At 46.9% G+C, this 9,848-nt stretch overlaps 1 long non-coding RNA gene across 1 annotated transcript; it reads right to left on the bottom strand.

The window, feature by feature from the left end:
* Positions 1-4,042: 4,042 nt before the first annotated feature.
* On the bottom strand, positions 4,043-8,640 carry LOC138837640 (uncharacterized). Its single transcript, XR_011375388.1, has 3 exons — positions 8,576-8,640; positions 4,471-4,540; positions 4,043-4,285 (listed from the first exon to the last, which is right to left on the bottom strand). It is a non-coding gene; the product is annotated as an uncharacterized lncRNA (long non-coding RNA).
* Between the last annotated feature and the right edge of the window lie 1,208 nt (positions 8,641-9,848).

The following is a 9,848-nucleotide window of genomic DNA, read 5'->3' as shown; positions in this document are numbered from 1 at the left end:
GCCCCCACCCCCCAAATGTCTGGAGGAGTATACTTAGGGGGAGGAGGAGAGGACTGGCAAGGTCCAAAACCCAACCCAAGGGAATAGAGGGGTCCTCTCAAGGTGAAAAGCTGGAAGGAGAGACCCTCATTATGTTATGCTTCGGGTTCTTCCCATAAAGCATAACAATGGGCCCTGAAAGTATCTCAGGAAGGAAGCCAGCTCAGAGGCACCAGTTCCAAGGGTTAAAGAGTATCTGAGATAGCATCTAAATTCTGCTTGATTTTCCTCCCTAGGTCAGCTGCTGGGGACTAGGCATAAACCCAGGGCGCTCACATGGAGGAAAAACATGATGCAATTGACCAAATTGCTAATCATCTCACTGAGACTTCTGCCATCATCCTGGGTCCCAACCCCACCCTCAGCTCCCGGTCCCCCTTCCCCTATGCAATAGGTCTTCAGGCTGAGCTTATTTCAGAAAAAAAAAAAAAAAGTACCTGTCTGCCTACCATGTCACAGTGGCAGCAAAAAGACCCTTCCTGGAGGAGAAGATTCAAGTCAGGCAAGTATTCTGTTATTTTGCTCAAGACTGACATCACTTTGAGCATACTTCCACTTCTGGCTTTTTGCTGGTTCATTGGAGATAAGAATCTCACAGACGCTTCTGTCCAGGCTGGCTTTGAACCTCAACCCTTAGATCTCCAGCCTCCTGAGTAGCTAGGGTTGTGGACATGAGCTACCAGTACCTATATTATATTTTGTTATTCTTGAAATCTTGAAAAAGAAAAGCACTGTAAAGTTAACACAGGCATTCAAGAGGATCATACTCTGTATTCAGATACCAAAGTCATTCAGAGTCATTCAGTAACTCTCATTTGGTATGTACCTGGTGCAGAGCCAGGCACTGGGGGTGCAATGTGAATAAGACAGACATGGCCCCTCCCTGAGCCCTGACACTACTCCACCATTCTGCCTCCCAGGATAGCAGAAGGTTATGAAAGATCTGCCTCTCCTCTACCAGCATGTCTGTCCCCTGTCCAACCCACCCTTAGCAGGTGTTGCCCCCACCCCTAGCTGCGCATCTGTCTCTCCCAGATCTGCCAAGAGCTGCTGGTAGAAAGTGCTAACTCCCCAGCTGATTGGATAACTGATATAAGAAGTAAGCCCAAAAGGTCTGTCCAGAAAAAATGAGATCAAAGTTGGCAGCTTCCCGGGCACCTCCCAGAAAGGATCTAGCCAGCAAAATTGATAATTCAGCTCAGGCCCACTTTACTCTGTGCAACCCTGTTTCTCTCTCTCTCTCTCTCTCTCTCTCTCTCTCTCTCTCTCTCTCTCTCTCTCTCTCTCTCTCTCTCTCTCTCTCTTTCTCCCTCCCTCCCTCCCTCCCTCCCCCCCCTTGCTTATAGTGGGCTGTCCCATTCAGGGCTCCTTTTTTCTCAGCCTCCTGTTCAGGGTCCTGCCCATTTCAGAGATTACCCCTGGTGATCCTGAGCCCCTCAGCCCTGTGTAAGTGCTGCCCGCAGGTTTCTTGATGTCTCCTGTTACTGTGAGAACTCTTTGTTAAAGGTCTTCAAACATCTACTCTTAACCACAAGTCTGTCGACCTCACCAACCGATCTTCCGCAACCAGACCTATGACATTTGCAGTATTTCTCAGATTTCTTCTATTTCTAACATCCCATGGACATTCATTAGCTCAGCTTAATAAAATGCAAAGGAGGGCTTGGCTGGAGCTTGTAGTGAACAAACAATTTTTTTTTTTCTTTTGGTGCAAGTACTAGGGATTGAACTCAGGGCCTAGGCACTGCCCCTTAGCTTTTTTGCTCAAGGCTGGCACTCTACCACTTGAATCACAGCTCCAGTTTTGGCTTTTTGGTAGTTAATTGGAGATTCGAGTATCACAGGCTTTCCTGCCCAGGCTGGCTTCAAACCACGATCCTCAGATCTCAGCCTCCTGAGTAGCAGCTAGGATTATAGGCCTTTAGCGTATAAGGGCTATGAACGAAGATTTTAAATAAGCAAACAGAACTTATGCCTCCAAACTGAAAACACCCTGGAAGCCACAAACTCTGTTACCTTTAAACAAAGCCAAATCTGGACCTCTGAGGTTTTTTTTGTTGTTGTTTTGTTTTGTTTTTAATGTACCAAGAAGCACAATGGTGACTTAGTTAAATGAGCTCAGGGCAGACACTGTCTCTTTCAGGAAATGGGGCCTCAGAAGAAGAAAAAAAAAAGCCTCCATCCCAATCCCTGCCAGATCCTACTCTGTTTCAAATTAGCTTTCCAGTAAAATAAGGGGCTGTATTAACCGGTCCTTAATGTCTCCCTAGCAAGGAAGGTCTGAGGCTCCATGTTTTCCCTGTGCTCATAAAAGTAGAAAATGCATTTGTACTCTAGGCCTGGGGCCGCAGCTGAAGCTCAGAAATGGGCTTTCATGAGTATCTCAAGCCTGCATCCCTCCCTTCTTCCCCTGACAGTGCCTCTGGTCTTTCCCAAGCTGCCTGGGTGGAAGGGAACAAGCAGCTCTCCCAGAGCAGAGGGGCCCACAAAAGGGAAAGCTGGCCCAGGCCCCAGTGCAGGCCTGCCTCTGACTGCAGGGACATTCCTCCCACCCAGCTCAGCCCAGCCCAGCCCAGCCGGCGGGAAACTTCTGGAACTTCTAAACAGTACATCCACTGGCCAGCCCCGGCCTCTGTACCCTGGTTTACAAGCTTTTAGTGGTAACTAACACATTTGGCAACTTCCTCCTATATGAGCCCATGCCAAGTCCTCCTCCCCAGTACCTAACTAATGAAGGGATGCTGGGCTAGGATGGACACACACACACACACACACACTCACACACACACACACACACACACACACACACACACACACACACACACACACACACGAGATATAGCCAGACAAGGGCTGAGGACCAGAGGGAAATGTCCTCGGCTGGCCTCATAGACATCTCTGCCACCAACAAGCTGGTCCAGAGATCTTGAGTTGCATCAGTGATTCCAGGCAGGGTTCCATCTCCAGCCCACACTGGGCCCAGGACCTGGCCCAGGAATCACCAAGCATTCCCAGTAATACAGCCTACTCTCAAAGCCAGGCTTCTCTGGAGTCACAGGGAGCTGGGGGGGGGGGGGGTTGGGGGGGGCAGCCAGCTTGGACCCTCATTATGCTCCTGCTGTGCTGAGAAGTGCAAAAAAGGTCTATACCTCCCTCAGAGACAGCCCCAGCCCCATTGCTCAGCTATCAGACCGATTTAAAGAAGGCGTTGTTTTGAAAGCTCAAAACATGTTCTGGGCTTGGCTTTGGTTCTAGCTCCCATCTCTGTCCCCAAATTAAATACTCTTCTTCATGTGTGTGGAAATCCTGGAGGTAGCGAGCTCAGCCCAAGGGCCTTCTAACCTACCCAGACTGTGCCTGGGCTCAATTTTGCCAGGTCTCTGAGAAGATTAAAGTCAGGCAGCAGAGACTCACACCAGCAATCTTACTTACTCAGCATGCTGAGTTGTGAGGATTGTCATTCAAAGTTAACCCCGGGCTGGAAAGTCTGTGAGACTCTTTTTTTTTTTTTTTTAATAAGTTTTTTTTTATTGTGAAAATATCATACAGAGGGGTTACAATTACATGAGCAAGATAATAAGTACATTTCTTATCAAGCATTGTTGCCTCCTCCCTTGTTTTTTCCCCTACCATCCCTGCCCTCCCATCTCTACAACTACACTCCCCCCCCCCCCCGCCCCAGACTTTTATCCCCAATTAACTACCAACAAGCTAGAAGTGAGGACATGTCTCAAGTGGTAGAGTGCCAGCCTTAAATGAAAAAAAAAAAAAAAAGAGAGAGAGAGAGATCATAAGAGCACAAAGCACTGAGTTCTGGCTCCCTAGTACTGCACCAAAGAGAGGTGTGTGGGGCGGCAGGCTGGGGGTGGGGGAGGGGGCAGGGGGATTGAAGAGCCATCCATTTCTGTCCTTCTGCCTAACATGTAACATAATATCCTGGCAAATGACTGGAGTTCCACTCTAGGGACCCCATCATCTCCTCACAGTCCCTCCCAATCTTGCCACCATCCCCATCCCAACAGTATGTACAAGATTCTCAGGTTTAGGCTCATTCCCATGGGTGACCTTTAACCTCTCATGGACTCCCCAGTCTTCATGGGCACCTTGCCACCTACACCTGCTCTCCTCTCTGGCTCTGGCAGCTCCTATCACCCTGGTCCCCGCTCCATTCCTGCAGTCTCCTAGCCACTCTGCAATTCATATGACAGCAGGCTTTTCCTTCAGGCTTGGGGTCATAGTCATCATCCTAAGCAAATGAAAAAGTGTCAATAGTTAGAATCTCCTGAAACCCCTCACTTTCACACTCTAAAACTTCTCCCTGTTCCTGAGGTCCCAACTTAGGTCACCATCTCCTTCTCTTTCTCCTCCAGACCCTTCTGTGCAAGCTGAGTTCCTGTGCATGTCTCTCCCCTGCAGAACAATTTGTCTTGCCTTCAGCATGCCCAGAGGGTCTCCTTGTTCTCATCAGAGCCAGATCCATTGAGTTTCTCCCAGCACAATCCTAAAAAAAAAAAAAAAAAGACATCTACCTCCAGGGTAGTTGCTAGCCTCCTCTAGGATGATGAAACATAACGTTTTGTTTTCCATGTAACACTTTCTTCCTATCCCACCACCACCACCCCCTTACATCTGGTAGCCCTGACAGTGAAGAAGAAATCCAGCCCAACTTGCTCCTGTTCCCACACACACACACTCATCTATGTGCATGGAACATTGTTATTCAATATCCTTGTTGTAGTTAAAAATGCTATTTCAGCAAAGTGCCCTGTACAGGATCATGCCTGTAATCCTAGCCCCTCAGGAAACTGAGCTCTGAGGATCACAGTTCAAAGTTAGCCTGGGAAGAAAAGTCTTTGCTTTTATTTCTGATTAACCACTAAAAAAATCTAGAAGTGAAGCTATGGCACAAATGATAGACTGCTAGCTTTGGAAATAAAGCTAAGGGATAGTGCCTTTGTCCTAAGTTCAAGCCAAAACACCAGCACAAAAATAAAATGGTGGTCCAATTAAAAACTAAGTCAGCACAAGATAGACACTAAAGGACAAATAATAAATAATTACCCCCTTCAAACTCTGGTACTGGAGTTTGAATCAGGGCCTTGCTACAAAACTACTGGGCAAGTGCTCTACCACTTGAGCCACATACTTCCAGCCCAGATTTCTTTTTCTTTCTTTCTTTCTTTTTTTTTTTTTTTGGTGTTTCATGGAAATTTATTTTTTTTGACTTTTTTTAATTTAATTTTTATTTATTTTTTATTGTGAAAATACTGTACAGAGGGGTTACAATTACATGGGCAAGATAATGAGTACATTTTTTATCAAGCATTGTAGCCTCCTCCTTTGTTTCCCCTTCCCATCCCTTCCCATCCTCCTCCGCCCCCTCCCACCCAATCCTCCCCCCCCAGCCCAGATTTCTTGTGATTGTATTTAGATATAAAAACAAATTTTTATTTTAGCAGTACTAGAGTTCAAACTCAGGTCTGATTTGCTATGCAGGTACTCTACCACTGAGCTGCACCTCCAGCTCTACATAATTACCCCTGTATGAAGTTCTTAGAGTCATGGAAGTCACCAAGGCAGAATGTAGGATAGTAATTGCCAGAAGCTGGGATAAGAGGAGAAGAGAGATTTATTATTTGATGACTATGAAGTTTTAGTCAGGAATGATGAAAAGGACGGATGATGGTAATGGTTACATAACAACTTGAATGTGCTTAATGAACACTGCTGAACTATGACCTTAACAATGTTAAGATGGTACATTTTACCATCTTAAAGGGAAACCTTATTCTAAGACTTAGTAGTAGCCGGTCGCCAGTGGCTCACACCTGTAATCCTAGCTATTCAAGAGGCTGAGATCTAAGGATTGCAGTTCAAAGCCACCCCGTGCAGGAAAGTCCGTGAGACTCTTATCTCCAATAAACCACTAGAAAACGGGAAGTGGCACTGTAGCTCAAGCGGTAGAGCACTGGCCTTGAGCTGAAGAGCTCAGGAACAGCACCCAGGCCCAGAGTTCAAGCCCCACAACGGACCAAAAAAAAAAAAAAAAAGACTTAGTGGTCAGTCATCCTTCTGCTGGACCATGCATGCACGTACTGCTTCAGGCATGTGCTCTTGTTTCAAACTAATAAAAAAAGCAGCACTGGGCAACTCTTTCAGATCTTGGGTTTCAACTTAGATTCTTCATTAACTAGCTGTGTAGCTCTAGATAAGTTCTTTTCTCTGTGTCAGTATCCTTACAAAATAATAAAATAGAATAAAATAAGGGCTGGGTGCTGGTCGCTCATGCCAATAATCCTAGGTTGAGATCAGGAGGCTGAAATCTTAGGATCAAGAGTCAAAGCCAGCCCAGGCAAAAAAAGGCTATGAGACTCTTTTTGTTGTTGTTATTGTTGGTCGTGGGGCTTGAACTCTGGGCCTGGGCGCTGTTCCTGAGCTCTTCAGCTCAAGGCGAGAGCTCTACAGCTTGAGCCACAGCACCACTTGTGGCTATGAGACTCTTATCTCCAATTAATTGACAAAAAGCCCAAAATGGAGGCATGGTTCAAGTGGCAAAGCACCAGCCTTGAGCATAAAAAGCCCAGTAAGAGCATGAGGCCCTCAGTATCAAAGCACACAAAGAAAGAAAGAAAGAAAGAAAGAAAGAAAGAAAGAAAGAAAGAAAGAAAGAAAGAAAGAAAGAAAGAAAGAAAGAAAGAAAGAAAGGAAGGAAGAAGGAAGGAAGGAAGGAAGAAAGGAAGGAAGAAAGGAAGGAAGAAAGGAAGGAAGGAAGGAGAAAGAAAAAAAGAAAGAAAGAAAAGAGAGAGAGAGAGAAATAGGGGGGAGGGAGGAGGGGGGAGATCATAGTGACCCCTCCTCAAGCCCCTGGATATAAATATGTTTTGAGAAGAGGGTGTAAGCTTTAAGTTCATTTTTTCAAACAAGAAACATCTCACACATAAGAAGAAAGTTGCTTACCTGCAAAAGGAGGTAGCCAGCAAATCACTCAGTAAACACAAAATAACTCTTTGATCTTGGGCCAACATCCTAAATCATCCTCTCACCAAAGTCAAAGCCCTACCCAGTCTGGTCTGTACCAAGAAACCCCCATATTGCTGACCCTTAGTTTCTAGTTTCTCCATGATTAGGTTTGTTTGTTTGTTTGTTGTTATTTTGGTCAGTCATGGGACTTGAACTCAGGGCATAGGCACTATCCTTAAGCTTTTTCACTTCCAGTTTTCTGGTGGTTAATTGCAGTCTCTCGGACTTTCCTGCCTAGGCTACCTTCTAACCTCAATCCTCAGATACCAGCCTCCTGAGTATCTAGGATTACAGGTGTGAGCCACCGGTGCCCAGCTGATGATTAGCTTTTATTCAGAGTCAGTATCCAGCTTTGCTCCACAGGTTGCCTTCCCATTACCCTGAAGAGTCATGGAGTGGAGCTCCTATCCAGGCATAGTTGGAGATGGAATATGGGAGCAGGCAGACAGATGAGTTGAATCCAGTGAACACACTTTCAAAAATGGCTCCTTCTAGGGCCAGGTACAATGATTCACATTATAATCCCAGTTATTTGGGAGACAGAGATCAAGAGGATTGCAGTTCAAGGCCACAGGTAGGAGGGGGCAGTTAATAGGACCATCATCTCAACAAAAGCTAGCTACTATGATTCATATCTATGATCCAAGCTACAAAGCAGGTGGAGGTAGAAGGATCATTATTCAACTCTATCTAAAATAATTAAAGCAAAAAAAGAGCTGGGGACATGGCTCAAGTGGTAGAGTGCTTACCTGGCAAATATGAGGCCCTAGATTCAAACCCTAGTACGGAAAAGCAAATAAAAAGGTACCTTCTAATAATGTTCAAAGCACTCAGACATGTCAACTGTCAAAAAGAAAAAAGACCAACGAAAAGGTGCCAGCACACATAGGATGGCTACAAGACCACGATCTCATACAAAGGTGGCCCAAAGGTATCTCTAGTTGGTACTGTTGGCTGCCCCTCAGTCTGACTACCAGCAGAGTTTGCTGCCCTGGCTCTGATTCTACTGGATGTAGAAAACAGTATTTCTCTCCACTAAGAAGTCCTCTTCCTCTCAAATTTGAGATGCAAGTTCAGATCACCATGGCCCAGGTAAATACACAACTATGCTCCGTCCAGCCATGATCCTCTCTGGTCTTTCTCTCAGCTTTCCCCTCTCCTCCCTTCCCTTCTTCTTAGAGGAAAGACTGGCCAAGCCCCTGCCCACTACTGTGGGACCTCTTTCCCCAAGAGTCAGGTCCTGGAACTCCCAGTATCTTGTCCCCCCCACTCCCCAACTCAGGACAGTTTGCAGCATCTCACAAGGCCCCAACTCAGCCCAGATGGAAGTCATCTGGTTAAGACTTCATACTGACTTCACCAATAATTACGTTATGCTTGTCCACACCCGTTCCCACATCACCTCCCTCCCACTCCCCTTCCCACTCACACAGGCTGTGTCAACAATGGAAGCAGACCTGAAGGAACCCAATGGGGGATCTGGGGACACAACCAAGGCACAACTTCAGGCTCCTACCTTGTCCAGCACCGCTTCCCAAGCCGCTTGCTCAGAATCCATAACATAAAGGAACCAATTTTTCACTGAAAACCAAGAAAGAATAATGGAAAGATTTGTTGTGATGCCATCCACCCAGAAGACTGACCTGTATCCCTTCTCTCCTCACAGCCCAGGGATACTCTCAGTGGCCTGACCTGACCATGGCCCTACAGCCTGCTATCCCCAGCTAACTGACAGCATCTGCAGACTCAGATTCCAAGATCCCTGAGACCCTCACCATAAGGTCCAAAATTATGTTCTTTGGAATGTTGTGGGATTTTCACTTTTCTTAGCACCCAGGTAGAACAGACCAAGAGGGCTTTGCTCGCACTGAGCACCTGATAGATTTAACTGTTACTGTCAAGGCCTCCTCTCCACTCCTCTGTCAAAGATGACCTGTAGCCAGGTGCTGGTAGCTCACACCTGTAATCCTAGCTACTCAACAGGCTGAGATCTGAGGATTATGGTTAGAAGCCAACTGGAGCAGGAAAGTCCAGGAGACTCTTATCTCCCATTCATGAGCAAAAAGCTAGAAGTGGAGCTGTGATTCAAGTGTTAAGGTGCTAGCTTTGAGTGACAAAGCTAAATAAGGGACAGTGCCCAGGCCTTGAGTTCACACACACACACACACACACACACACACACACACACACACACACACACACACACACACACACACTGTTTGAGCAAGTTACTGTCAGACAACCTTTCCACACCTGGAGAGTCGGAGGATCCAGGAAGGGACGGCAGGAGGGGGCAGGAGGGCTCCTTGCAAAAAGGAGGAACATCAAGCGTTTCCTTTCCCCAGAATGGTTTATCACAAGGAAGCTTGAGGGGTCCCTAACAAGACCTAGCACAGCCTGGAATGTAGGCGCTGCCACCTCCTCACCAGCCACCCTCTTAGATTACCCCCTTCAGAGGCCCTGGCTGGTCCCAGCCCACCCCACAGCCTCTCACTGGGGGCTTTGAGAACCTGCAGCTCCCGCCTCTGCCTACACAAAGGCCCCCTCTGTCACAGCCTCTCCAGAACAGAACAGCCCTCCCTCCTCCCTCCTCCCCACGCTCTCCCACCCCCGCCCCCCACACATGTGCTTCCTACAGGAACAGATTCTGAGCGAGTTAATGTCGGATACCGTCTCCCAACAACATGTTGGGACAAAGGCTGTGCATGACTAACTGTGCTGGGTGCTGTCAGGGCTGAGGCAAACTGTAATTATAGGGAGAGGCCAAGCCACACCTGGCCGTACAGTAA

Source organism: Dipodomys merriami, unplaced genomic scaffold (assembly GCF_024711535.1).
Source record: "Dipodomys merriami isolate MVZ:Mamm:240054 unplaced genomic scaffold, mDipMer1.0.p SCAF_10, whole genome shotgun sequence".
In the NCBI taxonomy this organism is placed as follows: Eukaryota; Metazoa; Chordata; class Mammalia; order Rodentia; family Heteromyidae; genus Dipodomys; species Dipodomys merriami.
The sequence above is the reverse complement of the archived record's forward strand: the minus strand, read 5'-3'. Positions and strand labels throughout refer to the sequence as shown.